At 34.5% G+C, this 20068-nt stretch overlaps 1 protein-coding gene across 2 annotated transcripts in view; it reads right to left on the reverse strand.

Annotated features, from left to right (window-relative positions):
- Positions 1-20068, reverse strand: part of KLHL1 (kelch like family member 1) — a 402508-nt gene that overhangs the window by 217097 nt on the left and 165343 nt on the right. The gene's annotated exons all lie outside the window — the stretch shown is intronic.

Raw genomic sequence — 20068 nt, forward strand, 5'->3', positions numbered from 1 at the left:
ACTGTTGATGTCAATTTTGATTACTTGGCAAAAGTAGTTTTTGTCAGGTTTCTGACTATAAAATAACTCTTTCACCCACTTTTCCATACCATGCTCTCTGGAAGGAAGGCCCTATGCACAGCCACACTTAAGGAGAAAGGAGTTATGCTCTATCTCTTTGAGAGCAGATTAATTACATAAATGATTTGGAATTTATTTCCTCAATAATTTATTTATATAAATACATTCCTAGGGTTTTTTCAGTGCTTCAAAAAAGTCAGGAGAGTTAAGGAAATTTTGGTTTACATCATTTATTAAATTTAATAGATTTACATATCTTTCTAACTATTACCAAAAGAAATTGATTTTTACTGTAATTTAGACTTTTGCTGCTATCAAATTATTCCCTAATCTAATATGCACCACATTACTGGCCCTCTTGTATCCTCCCTCTGTCTCTCTCTGTCTGTGTCTCTCTTTTCCCTCTCACTCTCATCTGTAGGGAAATCCTGGTTGTCATGTGAAAATTATAGCAAACCAATTTTAGAAAACAATGATAATATATACTTGGGAAATTCTATGATCTTAGAGCTTATTAATTAATAATGTCTTACATGCATTCTAGACACAAGAAAAGCACTGATTATGCTTTTTGAGTACTAGTTCTTGGGCTCATTGTCAGAAAAGTTAAGGAAATGTCTGTGGGTCAGTAAGAAAGTAGTTGTGAAAGCAAAGACCATCATTTTCCCATTATATCTGTACCTCATTTTCTTTAGAAAAGTCCACTGGGAGTCAGGCTAGAACCAAAAATGTCAATAGTTCTCATTTACTTAAATTGTTTTAAATCGACTATCCTTACATATCCATCATTTGGAAGAACAAGGAATTGTGTGCTGAGTAAAAATCTTGAATTTTTCTGAATATTCCCTTGACCCACTTTCATGCACAGGTGTTTAAATTCCTTGACTTTAAGAATAGAGTGTAACCCCTTATTTTCAGTGTATCATAGTTTGTAATTCCGTCCCTAATCAACTACATAGAATTTTTTCCCACTTCCAGTATTTGCTATAGAGTTTAATCTAAAGCAGTCTGTCACTCAATACTCAAGCAAATTTTGGTTATGAGAAAAACAAAAAGATCAAAAATGATCAACTCATAGTTATACAAGTTACCCAAACATCTACTCTAGGTAACATAATTTGGCAACCTGTGTATCAGACCTATCACAAATATGTTCATTTGGCCACTACAGAATTTAATACTTTAGAACACCTTTACAGGGAGTGTGTACTCTTAAGTTCAGCATAGATAACAATCTCTTCAAATTAAATGTACACTAAACACAAAAGAGTTTGATCCAAGGATTTTATTATTCTATTGTTTAATACATGAAATTATTAATAACACATTTTTGGACATTATCTTTTGAACTTGAATCAACCAACAGAAGAAACAGTTCTGTACTTCATTATTATATCTACTTTTGGTACATTAGTGAGGATGTCTGAAGTACATCATTGTGTCTTACAAATATTCAAATACTCAAAAATATTCCTCTCAAATGTTAATGTCAGTAAACTGTACTTAAGTTGAGAAAATATTAGTTTTCATTTTATAGCATAACTGTTAGCCTTCTTTCTTTGCCTTGGTGACTGAGAAGCTAAAACAAAAGATTGATATGTAATTTCTATGAATACAGAAAGAATCTTAAGACACTTAGGATACAAATCATACCTTGGTGTTGCATATTTGAGTTTGATTGCCTTTTTTTAAGGTCTTTTGTGTTTGATCTTCAAAGTCTTATACACCATGGTTAAGTAGGAATGAAACTATGATGAGAGTTATAATCCTGTGGCTTATGTAAATGACTTTTGGATTGTTTTCTTCCTTTATTGCTCTACTTCAATCAAGAAAATAGAGGGGAGATTGAAAGGATAAGTATAATAAAATATAACTTCTCATTAGATAGATTTTGCAGCAACAGTACTTCCATGTTGCTACAGTATGTTCTCAAACAACAAGGTTGAATTGAAGTTAACTACAAAGTTGCTTCATCTTGGGTGAGTAAATTTTTAAACACTCACTTGGATGGCTGTGCAGTGGAAATTTAAAAAGTCTGCAGTTTTGTTATTTTATTCTCTGACCATCTGCCCAGATTGGGAGTTCTACCATCCTGTCTGTGCATGAGGCTATCCTACCCACTTCCTCTGTACTCCCGGGCTTCTGAGTTGCCAGATTGTTTCTGTTTGTTTGTTTAACATACAATTTTCTTTGGAGTTCTATCTTGGCTCTCAAAATATGCTTAATATATTATTATCTAATTTCCTTTATGTTATCAGTATAGATCAGTTTCAGATATTACTATTTTCATTTTCTGACTATAAACATTCATGTTTTTCTTTAAATCATCACATCTAACAATCCATATTCATAATCAATATTTCTTAGCCCAATGAATGAGAAGTGCAATAGCTACAAAGTGTTACTCAGCAAGTACACAGTTGATTCTCAGATAAGCATGAAATCCTTTCCCAAAGCACTACCATATATTACTAACATGTTAATTTCACCCACTTATGTATTTTTTTTAATTTTTGTTGAAGTATAGTTGATTTACCATGTTGTGGTAGTTTTAGGTGTACAACAAAGTGAATCAGTTATCCATATACATACATCCACTCTTTTTTTACATTCTTTTCATGTATTGGTCATTACAGAGTATTGAGTAGAGTTCCTTGTGCTATACTGTAGGTCCTAATTAGTTATCTGTTTTATATATAGTAGTATGTATATGCCAATCCCAATCTCCCAATTTATCTCTCCCCCTTTTATTCCCTGGTAACCTTAAGTTTATTTTATATATCTGTGACTCTACTTCTGTTTTGTAAATAAGTTCATTTCTACCCATTTTTAGATTCCACATATAAGTGATATCATATGATATTTGTCTTTCTGTGACTTACTTCACCCAATATGACAATGTAGAGGGTCATAGATGCTGCTGCAAATGGCATTATTTTGTTCTTTTTTAATAGCTGAGTAATATTCCATTGTATATATGTACCACATTTTTTTATCCATTCCTCTGCTGATGGATATTTAGGTTGCTTCCATGTCCTGGTTATTGTAAATAGTATTTCAATGAACATTGGGGCACATGTATCTTTTTGAATTATAGTTTTCTCTGGGTATATGCCTAGGAGTGGGATTGCTGGTTCATATAATAGTTCTATTTTTAGTTTTTTAAGGAACCTCCATAGAGTTCTCTATAGTGGTTATGCCAAGTTACATTCCCACCAACAATGTAGGAGGGTTCCCTTTTCTCCTCACCTTCTCCAGCATTTATTGTTTGTAGATTTTTTGATGATGGCCATTCTGACTGGTGTGAGGTGATACCTTATTGTACTTTGATTTACTTTTCTCTAATAATTAGTGATGTTGAGCATCTTTTCATCTGCTTTTTGGCCATCTGTATGTCTTCCTTAAGAAAATGACTATACCACCCAAAGAAATCTACAGATTCAATGCAATCCTTATCAAATTACCAATGTCCTTTTTCACAGGATTAGAGCAAAAAAATTTTACAATTTGTATGGAAGTGCAAAACACCCTGAATAGTAAAAAAATCTTGAGAAAAAAAAAAAAACAGAGCTGGAGGAATCAGGCTCCCTGACTTCACATTATACTACAAGGCTACAGTAATCAAAATACTATGGTACTGGCACAAAAAGAGAAATATAGATCAATGGAACAGGATAGAAAGTCTAGAGATATACCCACACACCTATGATCACCTAATCCATGACAAAGGAGACAAGAATATACAATGGAGAAAAGACAGTCTCTTGAATTAGCTTAAGATGGTGGAGTAGAAGGACGTGAGCTCACCCCTTCTTATGAGAACACCATAATCACAACTAACTGCTGAACAACCATTGACAAAAAGCATTGGAACCTACAAAAAAAGATATCCTACATCCAAAGACAAACAAGAAGCCAAAATGAGATGGTAGGAGGAGCACAATCACAAAAGCAGCAATGAAGTAGCTGGTACTGATAAGAAGAGCCAGGAATTGGGGGCCCAGAGAAAGGATGAAGAGATACAGAGGAAGAAGAAGTAACTGAAGAATGGAAGAAATTCACAATACAGGAACTGGCAAGGGGATTTTCTTTATTTGAGGAGGTACTGTTAGTTTTTGAGGCACAGGACCCGAAGGTAGAATGGAACACAAAGGTTGCAGCAGCCATTTATAATGCAATCTAGTGCTACTGTGTCATCTATGAAAAGAAAAAAAAAAAAAAAGAGTAACTACCCAGACATCACTGGATTGTTTTTTCAAGAGGGTAGTTAGAATTGAATCCAGCAAAGAACCAGAATTTGTGCCATCAGTGTTAGGCATGAGTGAAATTGCAGCTTGCCCTCTATCTCCTATTGCTGATGATCCTTCAGCTCTACCATCTCCCACCTCCTCTCCCTCCTTCAGTCAGTAACTTTTCTTGCCTCTTCACTCAATGCCAGCTCCTGTATGCCAATTGCTGTACTGTACTACTGTACTTTTCAAGGTACTGTAGTGTAAGATTAAAAATGTTTTCTTTATTTTTGTGTTTGTTTTTTATGTATTATTTGTGTGAAAAGTATTATAAACCTATTACAGTACAGTAATATATAGCCAATTGTTAGTTGGTTACCTAGACTAACTTTGCTGGATGTATGAATAACTTGAACTTATGGACACAGTCTCAGAACAGAACCCATTCATATGTAGGAGACTTAATGTATGACAGAAGTTCTCCCAGTGGAGTGAAAGTTCTTAGGCCCACATCAGACTTCCCAGCCTGTGGGTCCAGCAATGGGAGGAGGCGTCCCCAGAGAATCTGGCTTTGAAGGTCAGCAGATTTGATTGCAGGACCTCCACAGGACTGAGGGAAACAGAAATTCTGTCCTTGGAGGGTACACACAAGTCTTGTGTATACCAGCGCCCAGGGGAAAACAACAGTGACCCCATAAGAGACTGGGCCAGACATACCTGTCAGTATTGGAGGGTCTCCTGCAGAGGTGGGATACTGCTGTGGCTCACTGAGTGTAAAAAGACATTGGCAGCAGCAGTTCTGGGAAGTACTTATTGGTGTGAGCCTTCCCAGAGACTGCCATTAGCCCCTCCAAGCAGACTGTAGACTCCAGTGCTAGGTCCCCTCAGGCCAAACAACCAACAAGGAGAGAACATGGTACCACCCATCAGGAGACAAGTGGATAAAAGTTTTACTGAGGACTGACCTGCCCACCACCAGTCCCTCCCATCAGGAAGCATGCACAAGCCTCTTAGATAGCCTCATCCACCAGAGGGTAGACAGAAGAAGCATGAAGAACCACAGTCCTGCAGACTATAGAATGAAAACCACAATCACAGAAAGTTAGACAAAATGAAATGACAGAGGATTATATCCCAGGTGAAGGAACAAGATAAAACACCTAAGTGAAGTAGAGATAGGCAACATTCCAGAAAAAGAATTCAGAATAATGATAGTGAAGATGATTCAGTATGTCAGATAAATAATGGAGTTCGAGAAGATGAAAGAAATGTTTAACAAAACCTAGAAGAACTAAAGAAAAAACAAGCCGAAATGAACCTTTGATAACTGAAATGAAAAATACACTAGAAGGAATCAATAGCAGAATAACTGAGGCAGAAGAACAGGTAAGTGATGTGGAAGAGTGAATGGTGGAAATCACTGCCATGGAACAAAATAAAGAAAAAGGGAATGAAAAGAAATGAAGACAGTATTTTTGGACAACATTAAACCCACCAACATTCACATTTCAGGAGTCCAAGAAGGAGAAGAGAGAGAGAAAGCACTTGAGAAAATATTTGAAAAGATAATAGCAGAAAACTTCCTTAACATGGGAAAAGAAGCAGTCACTTTAGCCCCTCCCTAGTCCAGAAAGTGCAGAGAGTCCCAGGTAGGATAAACCCAGGAGGAACATGCTGAGACACAGTAATCAAACTGACAAAATTTAAAGACAAAGAAAAATAATTTAAAGCACCAAGGGAAAACAACAAATAGCATGCAAGGGAACTCCCATAAAGCTATCAGTTGATTTCTCAGCAGCAAATCTGCAGACCAGAAGGGATTGGCATGATATATGGCAAGGGATGAAAGTGAAGAACCTACAACCAAGAATACTCTACCCAGCAAGGTACTCATTCAGATTTGACAGAGAAATCAAAAGCTTTACAGACAAGCAAAAGCTAAGAATTCAGCACCACAAGACGAGGTTTTCAACAAATGCTTAAGAAACTTCTCTAGGTGGGAAAGAGACCAGAAACTTAAAACAAACTTGTACTTATATAGATTGCTATATCAAAACCTCGCTGGACCAGCAAACCCAAAATCTACAATAGATACACACACAAAATAGAAAAAGCAACCCAAACACAAACACTAAAGATGGTCATCAAACCACAAGAGAAGAGAACAAAAGAGGAAGGGGAGAAAAAAGACCTATAAAAACAAAAACAAAACTATTAAGAAAAAAGTCAATAAGAATGTACATATTGATAAATACCTTAAATGTACTGATAGATTAAATGTTCCAACCAAAAGACATAGACTGGCTGAATTGATACAAAAACAAGACATTATATATTCTGTCTACAGGAGACCCTCTTCAGACCTAGGGACACATACAGACTGAAAGTGAGGGGATCAGAAAAGATATTCCATGCAAATAGAAATCAAAAGAAAGCTGGAGTAGCAACCCTCATATCAGACAAAATAGACGTTAAAATAAAGACTCTTATAAGTGACAAAGAAGGATACTGAAAAATGATCAAGGGATCAATCCAAGAAGAATATATAATAATTGGAAATATATATACACCCATCATAGGAGCACCTCAGTATATAAGGCAAATACTAACAGCCATAAAGGGAGAAATTGACAATAACAAAATACTAGTGGGGAATTTTAATAACCCACTTTCTTCAAAGGACAGATCATCCAGAGAGAAAATCAATAAGGAAACACAGGCCTTAAAAGACACATTAGTGCAGATGGACTTAATTGATATTTATAGAGTATGCCATCCGAAAGCAGCAATGTACACATTCTTCTCAAGTGTACACGGAACATTCTGCAGGAGTGACCACAAGCTGGGCCAAAAAGCAAACCTCCATAAATTTAATAAATTTAACCTTTTAATTAAATTTAATATTTTCTGTGAGATTAGAAATAAACTAGAAGTAAAGAACTGTAAAAAACACAAACACTTGGAGGCAAAACAATATGCTACTAAGCAAGCAATGGATCGCTGAAGAAATCAAAGAGGAAATCAAAAAATACCTAGAGAAAAATGAAAATTAAAGCACAATGATCCAGAATCTATGGGATGTAGCAAAACAGTTCTAAGAGGGAAGTTTATAGCAATAAAATCTTACCTTGGGAAACAAAAAAAAAAATCTCAAATAAACAACCTAACCTTACACCTAAAGCAACTAGAGAAAGAAGAACAAACAAAACCAAAAGTTAGTACAAGGAAAGAAATCATAAAGATCAGAGCAGAAAATATATGAAATAGAGACAAAGAAAACAATAGCAAAGATCAATGAAACTAAAACCTGATTCTTTGGAAGGATAAACAAAATTGATAAACTTTTAGCCAGACTCATCAAGAAAAAAAGGGAGAGGACACAAAGCAATAAAATTAGAAATGAAAAAAGGAGAAGTTACAACTTACACCACAGAAATACAAAGGCTCATAAGAGACTACTACAAGAAACTGTATGCGAATAAAATGGACAACCTGGAAGAAATGGACACATTCTTAGAGAGATACCATCTCCCAAGACTGAACCAGGAAGAAACAGAAAGTATGAACAGACCAATCACAAGTAATGAAATTGAAATTGTGATTAAAAATCTTCTAAGAAACAAAAGTCCAGGACCAGATGGCTTCACAGGTGAATTTAATCAAACATATAGAGAAAAGCGAACACCCATCATTCTGAAACTGTTCCAAAAAATTGCAGAGGAAGGAAAACTCCCAAACTCATTTTATGAGACCCCATTATCCTGATACCAAAACCAGACAAATATACCGCAAAAAAAGAAAATTACAGGCCAATAACCACTGATGAACATAGATGCAAAAATCTTCAACAAAATACTAGCAATCCGAATTCAATAATACATCAAAAGGATCATACACCATGATCCAGTGGGATTTATCCCAAGGAAGCAAGGATTTTTCTTTTCTTTTTCTTTTCTTTCTTTCTTTATTTTTTTTTTATTTTTTGCGGTACGCGGGCTTCTCACTGTTGTGGCCTCTCCCGTTGTGGAGCACAGGCACCGGACTCCCAGGCTCAGCGGCCATGGCTCAGGGGCCCAGCTGCTCCGCAGCATGTGGGATCTTCCTGGACCAGGGCATGAACCCATGTCCCCTGCATCGGCAGGTGGACTCTCAACCACTGCGCCACCAGGGAAGTCCTGCAAAGATTTTGCAATATCCACAAATCAATCAGTGTGATACACCATATCAACAAATTGAAGAAAAAAAACCATATGATCATCTCAGTAGATGCAGAAAAAGCTTTTGACAAAATTCAACACAGCTTTATGAAAATAACTCTCCAGAAAGTGAACATAGAGGGAACATACCTCAACATAATAAAGGCCATAAATAACCAACATATAGCTAGCATCATACTCAACAGTGAAAAGCTGAAAGCATTTCCTCTAAGATTAGGAAAAAGACAAGGATGTACACTCTCTCCAGTTTTATTCAACATAGTTTTGGAAGTCCTACTACAGCAATCAAAGAATAAAAATAAATAAAAGGAATCCAAATTGGAAAAGAAGAATTAAATTGTCACTGTTTGCAGATGACATGATACTATACATAGAAAATCCTAAAAGATGTCACTGGAAAACTACTAGAGCTAATCGATGAATTTGGTAAAGTTGCAGGAGACAAAATTAATGCACAGAAATCTTCTGCATTTCTATACACTAACAATGAAAGATCAAAGAGAGAAATTAAGGAAACAATCCCATTTACCACTGCAACAGAAAGAATAAAATACCTAGGAATAAACCTACCTAAGCAGGCAAAAGCACTGTACTCAGAAAACTATAAGGTACTAATGAAAGAAATCAAAGACTACACAAACAAATGGAGAGGTATACCATGTTCTTGGATTGGAAGAACCAATATTGTCAAAATGACTATACTACCCAATGCAATCTACAGATTCAGTGTAATCCCTATGAAATTACCAATGCATTTTTCATAGAATTAGAACAAAATATTTCACAATTTGTATGGAAACACAAGAAACAACAAATAGCCAAAGGAACTTTAAGAAAGAAAAATGATGCTGAAGGAATCAGGCTCCATAACTTCAGACTACACTACAAAGCTACAGTAATTAAAACAGTATGGTACTGGCATGAAAACAGAAATATAGATAAATGGAGCAGGATAGAAAGCCCAGAGATAAACCCATGCACTTTTGGTCAACTAATCTATGACAAAGGAGGCAAGAATATACAATGGAGAAAAGACAGTTTCTTCAGTAAGTGTTGTGGAGAAAACTGGACAGCTACATGTAAAAGAATGAAATTACAGCACTCCCTAAGTCCATACACAAAAATAAACTCAAAATGGATTAAAGACCTAAATGTAAGACCAGACACTATAAAACTCTTAGAGGAAAATATAGGCAGAACACTCTTTGCCACAAAGCACATCAAGATCCTTTTTGACCCACCTCCTAAAGTAATGAAAATAAAAACAAAAATAAACAAATGGGACCTAATGAAACTCAAAAGCTTTTGCACAGAAAAGGAAACCATAAACAAAACAGAAAGACAACCCACAGATTGGGAGAATGTATTTGCAAATGATGTGACCAACAAGGGAGTAGTCTCCAAAATTTACAAGCAGCACATGCAGCTTAATATCATCAAAACAAACAACCCAATCAAAAAATGGGTAGAATACCTAAATAGACTTCTCCTAAGCAGACATACAGATTGCCAAGAGGCACAAGAAAAGTTGTTCAACCTCGCTAATTATTAGAGAAATGTAAATCAAAACTACAATGAGATATCATCTCACACCAGTCAAAATGGCTATCATCAGAAAATCCACAAACAATAAATGCTGGAGAGGGTGTGGAGAGAAGGGAACCCTTCTATACTGTTGGTGAGAATGTAAACTGGTGCAGCCACTCTGGAGAACAGTATGGAGGTTCCTTAAAAAACTAAAAAAGGAGCTACCATATTATCCTGCAATCCCACTCCTGGGCATATATTCAGAGAAAATCATGGTCTGAAAGGATAAATGCACCCCAATGTTCACTGCAGTACTGTTTAGAATAGCCAAGACATGGAAGCAACCTAAATATCCATCAACAGAGGAATGGATAAAGAAGTTGTGGTACATATATACAATAGAATATTATTCAGCCACTAAAAAAATGAAATAATGACATTTGCAGCAAGATGGATGGACTTAGAGACTGTCATACTGAGTGAAGTAAATCAGACAGAGAAAGATAAATATCATAAGATATCACTTATATGCAGAATCTAAAAATAAATGATACAAATGAACTTATTTACAAAGGAGAAACAGACTCACAGACTTAGAGAATGAACTTATGGTAACCAGGGGGGAAAGGTGAGGGAAGGGGATAGTTAGGGAGTTTGGAGTTGACATGTACACACTGCTATATTTAAAATGGATAATAAACAGGGACCTACTGTATAGCACAGGGAACTCTGTGCAATATTATATAACAACCTAAATGGAAAAATAATTTGAAAAGAATAGATAAATATCTATGTATAACTGAATCACTTTGCTATACACCTGAAACTATCACAACATTGTTAATCAACTATACTCCAATATAAAATAAAAAGTTAAAAAAAAGAGAGTCTTCAATAAGTGGTGCTGGGAAAACTGGACAGCTACATGTAAAATAATGAAATTAGAACACTCCCTAACACCATACACAAAAATAAACTCAAAGTGGGTTAAAGACCTAAATGTAAGGCCAGACACCATAAAAGTCTTAGAGGAAAACATAGGCAGAACACTTTTCGATATAAATCAAAGCAAGATCTTTTATGATCTATATCATAGAGTAATGAAAATAAAAACAAAAATAAACAAACGGGATCTAATTAAACTTAAAAGATTTTGCACAGCAAAGGAAACCATAAACAAACAAAAAGACAACCTTCACAACAGGAGAAAATCTTTGCAAACAAAGCAACCAACAGGTGATTAATCTAAAATATACAAACAGCTTCTGCAGCTCCATATGAAAAAAACAAACAACCCCAGTCAGATAATGGGCAGAAGATCTAAATATACATTTCTCCAAAGAAGACATACAGATGGCCTCACTAATGTATTTTACTTTGAAGCCATTTTGTAAAATGGCAAATTTAAATTAAACAAATATGTAGAATGAAGTTTGTACTTCAGTTCTAAATATGTTTTCTTTAACTTAAATTGATAAATAAAATAATCTGTTAAAAATTTTAAAACATCATATTATTTAAAAAATGTCCATTTATCATAAAGTAGAATACATAACCCAGGAAAACTCTTGACAATAATTAATGACATATATTTCAAAGTACTGGTACATTTTGTAGACATGAATGTATCAGGAATAAAAATGTTATATATTAAATACATGTTAAGTGACTTTTAGAATTCTTCTCACAGGAGTGAATTTCCATTACTAGTCTAGATTTTCTTTATTGATTTTTTTATTCTGCATTATCCCCTTCCCTACCTACTTATAAACATTTCTCCAAAGAAGAAAAGATGGTGTGGGAAACATGCATCAGACATCAGACTGGCATGAATCCCATTTGAGTAGAGTGTTTTCTCTGGTTGAAGAATATGAGGGGAGTGCAGTCATAGCTACAATGTGCCTAAGAGTGTTCAAGCACACAGTCTAAAGGGTCAAGGATAAGATATTCCTTTAGAATATCTTGAGCACGAAATCTACTTCTGTCTGAAACTTGCTTTCCTGGTTGGGTAGTCCTTACCATCTTTTATCTGAGGGAGAGAAAGCATTTAAAATTAAAGTGTTTGGAGTTCTCATTATAAATTCTTTTCTCAAACATGAAGAGGAAGTAACTCCTCACTAAAAATGGCAAACCAGGCAAAGGGTAATTTATGGAAATCTTAAGAGGGGTGTAGTGACTGAGGTTGTTTTGTTGCCTTGTTTTTTTTCTTTATTGATTTTAGTTGTGTTTAGTTGATTTTAGATACAATCTACAAAAAGTATCAGCTCTATCAAATTTTAAATGAAAAGTATTGAGAAGTAGTTAAAATTTAACTAAAGGAGTATTTTAAAAGGTACATACTTAGAAACATATGTAGTTGGTGCTTCAGTTTTCTCAATTGCAAGATAAAGATGAATATTGTGAGGCATAACTGAGATGTGTGTGAAACATGCTAAAATATAAATATTAAACATGTGTAGTGTTTTCTTTTTATAATTCTTCTTATTTAGATTAAAATAATAAAACAAAATTGCAAAATTCTGAAATTGTGAATGTCCAAGACTGAGGACGTTTTAAATAATGCTATAAACAATCACAAACAATTCTCCATTTAGGTAACATCTACATACTTTCCTCAGGTTATTCACGATTTTATGCAAAAGGAAATTAATTATAAAGAAAAAATTATATTTGATGACAGTTGATACTAGGTCAATGTACGGTCAAATTGTTCACATGGTGTGGCATAGCATAAGTACATATAAGCAGCATTCCTTTTCATATTAATCGTACACAATGTTGAGTTACTTTACAACTAGTAGAAAGAACCTTGATATGTCACTGGGAAAACTAGACTGTGGTTTCACATCTATGTTACTTTGCTGACCTCTGTGTTAGGGTGTTTTCATTTCTGTATCTGAAAATAAGATTTAACTATCCATCTCAGAATGTTGCTGTGTGGGCCAGCTGAGATAAGACAAAATACTAAAACTAATACATGATAAACACACACCTCAAACATATAAGGTAGCAAAATTATAAGTAGGTGGTTTAAACAAAACATGTACCACTAAAAATGTACATGAATCATACATATGAATGTGAAAACATATTGTAATACTGAATAATATAATAAATTGGATTCAAACATTATAAATATTTGTTGAACAAAGTGATTATTCCCTCCCCAGTTCTCAGTCTTTATATTCATTTTTTATAACAGATTATACAAAGGACTTGAAAAAACTTATAAAAATACCTATCATGAATAATCATTATAATTGAGTGCTTACAATATGCTAAGCATTATGCTAAACCCATTTAATTTTATTAGTTCATTTACTCCTTAAAAGAGTCCTCTCAGCCATTATTATTTCCCCTTTCTTATAGTTGAGTTATTTTAAGACTTCATAAAGCTAAGTAATTTAACTAATATCCCAAACTGTAAAATGGGGGAGGCCAAGGGCTATAATCAAAATTCTTAATGAGAAGTAACAAATAAGTAGTGCTGATTAGAATAAATCCCCAACAATCAGAATGAACATCGGGCTGCCTACATCATGATGAATTCTGGTTGAATTACTTCTGGCCAAAGAAGCTCTCAGATATTTCCAATGTTGAATTCAACACACTACACTATACATAGGTATGCCCCTTCAAATACAACAGAATCAAGTGTACAGATATTTTGGGATTAGACTGACAGTAAAATAATCCTGAGAAAATTTAATCCAATATAATGTTAATGGCATAAGAATACGTAACATCGACCCCGCCCAGTTGGTATAGTGGCCTATGATTCAGTTCATGCCTTCCTAGTACCCAAAGCAGAGGAAAATGTAAACAATTATAAGATTGAGAACATCAATAAAATAAAATAAAAGCAGATTTTTAAAGAAAAGTTGATTACAAGACAAGACTTGAGATATTTTCCTTACTCAGAGCCTCAGAAAGTAAATGTGAGTTACAGTGCAAAAGAGACAAAACCTTTCCTCTATAGTGACTAAATATTAACTTTCACACAGGTATTTCATTTTCAGTCTGTCTATGGAATCCCATAGCAAAAAGCAAAAATACAGTTCAATAATAACAACAAAAATTACACAATATTCACAAAATATACCTCATTTTAAATTATTTTACACAATAATGTTCCCTCAATTAATTTTATATTATTCAGTGCTGTGCATGCATGCAAACACACACACACACACACACACACACACACACATACACACAAGGTTCCCTGGTAAAATAATGGCAATATACAACTGATTGATTTTATTTTGCTTTATTATTTTTATTTTTTCTTGTTCATTAATATAGGTTATTTCAACATCCTATGAAAATTATTAAGTCAATATTTTTAATTATTTGGTAACAGTAATATGTAAAACCAATCTTTAAAGGCTCAATTTCTTAAATGGAGAACAGAATTTTCTCATCTAGTAAAAGCCCTAAGTTTAAAACTAATATTCTGTTAATGTGCCTGCATATTCATGCCACTTGAATTAAACAAGTAATAAAAATAAAACAATAATTTACTTTTAATTACAATAAAAATTCTGAGGGAATTTAGAGTATTCAGTCCAGGCAGAACATATTGATGTATAATTTTCAATATTAAAGGAGAACATTAAATATCTCAGCTCCATATGTGTGTGTATTTATTTCTTTCAAATGTTTGGCAGTAAGTAGAAAGTGTTTTACAATTCCTTAGCATGTACTAAGACTTTAATTTACTTCAGTGGCACATAAACCTTTTTTTTTAAGATGTTAACTCTTCAGTATGATTTTTTTGCCACTTGCCAGTTCAATTTTCTACCCCTCTTTTTAATACCACTGCTAGATGGACAGCTTGCTTTATTTAAACCTTGTCCTTATCAGTTCTCTACAGGACCTGACACTTTGCTACTAACCCTGCAATCCCATCTTCCATATTTGTTCAAACTCTATTTCCTTATGCATCAGTGAACACAGTGTATTTTCAAGTATGTCAGGATAATAGGGACTATGTAAGAGATAAACTGGAAGGAAATTTCTATCAGCCTGAAGCAACTTTAAAATACAGTGAATCCCAGAGCATCCTTTTCAAATATATAAAACTTCCTGCTTAATTTTCACAATGTGATCATCAATTTTTGGCTAGAATTGATATTCACACAATCAATATAGTGGCCTTCAAAAGTGGCTTTACAACATTCTCTAATGAGGAAACACTAGGCTGTGTATATCTAAAAGGATATTTATACAAAAGAAGATAGCAAAAATTAGTTATTTGAAACCCTATATTGGAAAGATCCTGGAAGGCAGAGAATGTGTGTAATTCAGCATATTGTCTTCCAGAGCCCATCATAGGGCCCAGCACATAGTGGGCATGCAGTAAAACTTGAGAGGCATTCAGTGTAATCACACGGCAAGAACTATCAGGCATTCATGTGCTGAGGTTGTCAGGTATCACTGGCTCCTGCAGAGAACCAGCACTAGACTGGGAGGAAGTATGACTCAAACCTGCAGTGAGTCACTATCTAGCAATAGGGGAGTCAATTTAATCTACCCAAAGTGTTATGAGGGCAAGATAGTCATAAGCCACTCCAAGGAACTCCACTGTAACTAATACTCTACAAAAGGACATTGATTCAGTAGAGATAATACCATTCAATTTGTGCTCTGACATTTTACTCTAGTAATAGATTCAACATCTTACTACTGATCTTTGTCAGGTTACTTTAGCTCACTGAATGGGTTGCATCAAGAACTTCAGAATCTCTTAAGCACTGAAAAAAAAAATCTGTACCTTCATATTAATTCAAAGGAGACCAACAAAGTTCTGATTTATGTTATGATGATTTTGTCAATGCTTATCTGAGATAGCAAATATGTAATTCTCAGTAAAAAGTAGTTTTGGTGCCTCTGCATTGTGTCACATACTTAGCCATAGAAAAATGTTCATTTATAACATTTATAATGCTCAGGATAGAATTTCTAAAGTTCTATACATCTCTAACTTTCTAAGTAATTTGGAAGTTGAATGATGAGAAAATGTAAACATATTTTTTCTTTGCTTCTCTGATTCCATCCTTCTGAAGATGTTCTGTAGAATAATTCCAGAACACCCTTGACTTCATTATCCCAATCCACAGGCTTTATTGTAAATTAAACAAATAATACCTCAGATCTTTATTCTAGATGAGTACAGTTACAGAATTGAAACACCGTTGCATGTAGGAAAATGTTTAAAAAGCTGTTTTTAAGTACGTTTGACTCTATACAGCTGAGAATGCCATTAAGTGGATACTGATACATAGATCTTTCCAGGTATTTTTTGTTTTGTTTTGTTTGTTTTTTTTGCGGTACATGGACCTCTCACTGTTGTGGCCTCTCCCATTGCAGAGCATAGGCTCTGGACGCACAGGCTCAGCGGCCATGACTCACGGGCACAGCCGCTCCGTGGCATGTGGGATCTTCCCGGACCGGGGCATGAACCTGTGTCCCTTGCATCAACAGGCGGACTCTCAACCACTGCACCACCAGGGAAGCTCAGATCTTACCCGTTTTGAAAACAAAAGTAAAGAGCCATTTCACTCCAATAAGTCTATTCATTACCAAATTTGTTTAAAGGTTTATGTCATTTTAATCTGTTTCAATTTATATTTTATTTTTTAATCCCTAGTGTGACCCCCAAGAAGTGCTCACATATTTTTTAATTAAATTATGGTTTGATTTTGAAAAACTGATATACTGTCTTATAATTACATATTCTCTGGATTAAAACTAAATATTCAAACTTTAAATTTAAGACACCAGTGGTAAAAGGACACTATTTTATAACATACACAGTTGCTAAATAGTCCTTTGTTCTGTATAAATGACTAAGATCTCACTCAGGTTTCCTAATAAATAAACTATAAAGAAAGCCCAGTGGAAAGTTTTAAAAAGAAGACATTAAAGTTAATCAAGAATTTAGAAAAGTGATAAGAACTCTCCTGTTAGATATACAATTCTTTCTAACACCAGTGGAAATGTTCATTTCCTTTTCATTCCTGAGCTATTATAGTGTGTGAAAAAATTGACCTTATAGTACCTTTTATTTTAAATAGTTTGATACTGTAATAATTAATCATCTTTTTTATAATTGTATCTTTACCCTCCATACTGTCAAGAATGTCTTCTTTAATGTTGTCAACACAAAGACCTTTTTGGTTTTCCTTATTCTACCTTACATGTTGCTAGTGTTAACCTGTTTATTATTATATATATTTTTCTTTAGAAAAAATTCTAATTTTGTTTGAGCTATTACCCAGCAGTCACCCCTTTTTACCCAGGTCATTCTTCCCAATTACCAGAAAAAAACTTAAATATTTGCTTTGGTTCTTATTGAAACTCTGTGAGGCCCCTGGTCCCATCCTTCCTCATTCTAATTTGATGGAGTAGGAAAAAAGAAAGGGAAATAGAGAGAATGTCTCCCATGTCTTACATGTACAAATTTTACCTCATGAGGTCTTTAAAGAATGCTTCCTCTTTCTTCAAATCAAAGATTATTAAACTCTATAATCATTGACGCTTACCTCTGTTAGCAAGTTATTCCAAGCTACTTTACCCATTCATTATTTTCTTTAATTTCTGAGAGAAAAATTAGCTACATATGGTTCTTTCAAACCTAAAAGACTTTCCATATCTTATGGAAAATTTTATATGTTTAAATCATTTCAAAGTCTCTTACCCATCTCTACTGGGTGCAGTCCTTCTACAACTAGTAGTTAACTGTCAATTCTTGACATAGTTAAGCCTCCTTAGTTTCTCCAAGGCCTTTCAAACTTCAGAAGTCAAGAAAATATTCCCAATTGTATGACCATTTAAGGAGCTCACTGTCCATTCATTCTTTCCCCTTTTCTGTGATGCATTTATTTTTAGCTTTCTACAAAGGAAAGCTTAGAGATCAGCTAGCAGGTGAGCTAAATACACACATAGAGATACCTCCTATTTTTCCCTTGCTATACCACTGTTCATTTGATCTCTTCTATTGTTATAATTTCTTATATTATATATAGCAAAAGACAAGGTACATACTTTATATTGTGGCTAGCCCCCCCCCCATATTATGATGTAAATGATTTGCTCATCAAGCACATTTCTATAAACTAACAATTGGAAATTTATCAACTAACAGGGAGGAATTGTTATGGAGCAAAGACCAGAGTGGCAGTGGTAGCTTAACAGCAGCTTTGTATCTGGTCTGCCCTCTACAAAGCAGAGAAAAATCTGGGTCATTACATTCAGCAGGGAGCTTTGAAACACCTTCCAACTTTTTGCTACACGATGATAAGTGTCTTTTGACCTAGTTTTGCACTTGAGAAATGCAAGACTGTCAGGCCATGGAGCTTGTAAGTGTTGGATCTATGCTTTTATGTGGCTAGAAGGATTCCTAAAGTGTTAGCTTTGTGATTCTTCTCTTTCCAGGAAACAGTAATGTGGTTATGTTTTCTATCTCTTGCCTGAGAGGCCAATGAACTTTTATACTATTATTTCAGGTTGCATGCAAATTGAAATTGAACAAGGTGGTCTTAAAGTGCCCTCAGCTTTACTAAAATTTAGACAGTCTACTTCCTGACTATAAACCTTTGATCTCTTTTTTCTTAGAGCATTTACTTTAGAAAACTTGTAATTATAAATATTTCTCTATCTCTTTGAGATGTAAATTATTAAAACAAAAATAAAATAAACAAACAAAAAAAGCTGGCCTCTTGCCAGTTTTACAACCCAGGAATGTTTTCAAGGACCTGGAAGCCATCTCTTTTAAATGCCAGCCTCAAGGGAAATAGCACACTTATCTCTCAGGGTTTTTTTTTTTGGAGGGGTGATTGGGAGCATAATTTAGGTGGGCACTTTGCTTCAATTTGTAAAACTACCTTCTTTCCAAAAGATAGGAGGAAGTTTAATTTTCCTTTAGGTAAATCCAATCAGCAATGGCCTGTGTTCTCTCTTTTACCCCAGCACTTAAAAATCCACCCCCCCGCCACCTTTGTTTCAGCACTATTAGGTAAAGACTGAGTTCTGGTCTCTCTCCCCTATTGCAACAGACTTGAAGAAAAACTTGCTTACCTGTTTAACTTTGTCCATGCAATATTTGCTTTAACAAACTATAATTTAAAAATTACTGAGGCCGGAAAATGTCTAAGTATTTCCATTACATTGCTGCTTTGTGATTCAAGCATCCAGAACATGTGCATTTTTCTTTCCAAAGAGGTTTCATTTACTAAGTGTAACATTAGTGTAGCAAACTCCTCTCTGTGAGAAGCCAAATCCTCCAAGAGGACAGATTCCCACTAGTTCCACAAATTTTGGTTCTAGTGGCTGATATTCACAATGCCATCTCTCGCTTCCCCATAACCAGAAATGCTGCAAAAACATAGCTCCTTAAATTAAGGTCCTGCTATTTGTTAATCAGGCTCTAGCTTCTCTTTCTTTCCTCATTTCACACCATGATCAAGTGTTCAGGCAAAATGAACTACACGCCACTTCTAAAAAATATTACTTCAATCCATACTATTTCCCTTTGCTTCTGTTACAAGATTTTAGTATAATATGTCCCCTTCTCTTATTAATCTGGAAAGTTATTAAAATGTTTTAAATGAATGTGAGCCATAATAATGCTCTGAATAGCAGGTTTTATGCCCTCTAACTCCCTCTTAACATTTCATATTCTATCATATTTATCCCTTGTTTAACTGTTTTCTCCACTTGGACTGTGAGCTTCTGGAGGGCAGACATGGTTTATTCACTAGTTTATTCTCCAGAGATACAGCTAATACTTGCACATTGAGCAACATTCAACAAATGTTTGCTAATTTGGCAAAATTATTTGTGCTAAATATAATATGGTGCAAAGGCCAATAGAAAAAAGAGCATAGTAGATCAGAAGAAAAATCTTCCAAAATAGCCATTCTCACAACTCTAGTTATCTTCATTTTCCTTTTTAACTAAGTTTGCCAAGTCCATTTCGTGAAGGATTTAATATTGAAATAACCACATTACAAGAAAAAAATAGTTATTTGA

This window comes from Mesoplodon densirostris, chromosome 17 (genome assembly GCF_025265405.1).
Source record: "Mesoplodon densirostris isolate mMesDen1 chromosome 17, mMesDen1 primary haplotype, whole genome shotgun sequence".
Lineage (NCBI taxonomy): Eukaryota > Metazoa > Chordata > Mammalia > Artiodactyla > Ziphiidae > Mesoplodon > Mesoplodon densirostris.